This window comes from Schistocerca piceifrons, chromosome X (genome assembly GCF_021461385.2).
Source record: "Schistocerca piceifrons isolate TAMUIC-IGC-003096 chromosome X, iqSchPice1.1, whole genome shotgun sequence".
NCBI lineage: Eukaryota > Metazoa > Arthropoda > Insecta > Orthoptera > Acrididae > Schistocerca > Schistocerca piceifrons.
The window spans coordinates 839,669,750-839,671,018 of record NC_060149.1 but is presented as its reverse complement, the minus strand read 5'-3'; the positions used below and the strand labels follow the sequence as shown (position 1 = coordinate 839,671,018).

General features: G+C 44.8%; 1 pseudogene; it reads right to left on the bottom strand.

Moving 5' to 3' along the window:
- Positions 1 to 576: 576 nt before the first annotated feature.
- On the bottom strand, positions 577 to 694 carry LOC124723817 (annotated as a pseudogene).
- Positions 695 to 1,269: the final 575 nt, after the last annotated feature.

Here is a 1,269-nt window from a genome sequence, read left to right as displayed (position 1 = left end):
CCGCGACGGTCACAGGTTCGAATCCTGCCTCGGGCATGGATGTGTGTGATGTCCTTAGGTTAGTTAGGTTTAAGTAGTTCTAAGTTCTAGGGGACTGATGACCTCAGAAGTTAAGTCTCATAGTGCTCAGAGCCATTTGAACCATTAATTGCCCTTCTGAATTTGTTCTTGATTTCCTTTATTGGTTGTTCACTGTACGGATGGAATAACTTCAGGGATATACTACAGCCCTGTCGCACTCCCTTCTCAACCACTGCTTTCCTTTCATGTCATTCGACTCCAATAACTACAGTCTGGTTTCTGTACACATTATAAATGGCCATTCAGTTCCTATATTTTATCCCTACTACCTTCAAAATTTCAGAATAGTGTAATCCAGGCAACTTTGTTAAAAAGCACTCCGTCTTCGGGCCACAAATGGCCCATCCGACCGCCGTGTCATTCTCAGCTGAGGGGGGATGTGGTCAGCACACCGCTCTCCCGGTCGGTTTGATTGTTTTCTTTGACCTGAGGCCGCTACTATTCGGCCGAGTAGCTCCTCAATTGGCATCACGAGGCTGAGTGCACACCGAAAAATGGCAACAGCGCATGGCGGCCCGGATGGTCACCCATCCAAGTGCCGACCACGCCCGACAGCGCTTAACTTCGGTGATCTGACGGGAACCGGTATATCCACTGCGGCAAGGCCGTTGCCTAAATTTGTTGAAAGTCTTACGTAAATCTAAAAATGCTATAAATGTAGGTTTGCTTTTCTTCAATCTGTCTCCTATGATAAGACGTAGGGTCAGTATTGTCACGCGTATTCCTGTACTTCTCCGGGATCGAAACTGACCTTACCATAGTCCGGCTTCTGCCAGTTTCTCCGTGCTTCCGTCAATAATTCTTATCAACATTTTGCAATCATGATTCATTAACCTGACTGTTCGGTCAATAATTCTTATCAACATTTTGCAATCATGATTCATTAACCTGACTGCTCGGTCAATAATTCTTATCAACATTTTGCAATCATGATTCATTAACCTGACTGTTCGGTAGTATTCACACATCAACCATCTGAACCTGCTTTCTTCTTGAAGTCTCAGCGTATTTTGCCTGTCTTCTATATCTTGCACGTTATATGGAGTAGTTTCGTCATGGCTGGCTCTCCCAAGGATCTCAGAAATTCTGAGGGAATGGCGTCTGCTCCAGGGACTTGTTTCGACTGATATCTTTCAATGCTCTGTTAAATTATTCTCGCAGTATTATGTCTCCCATGCTACCTTCACC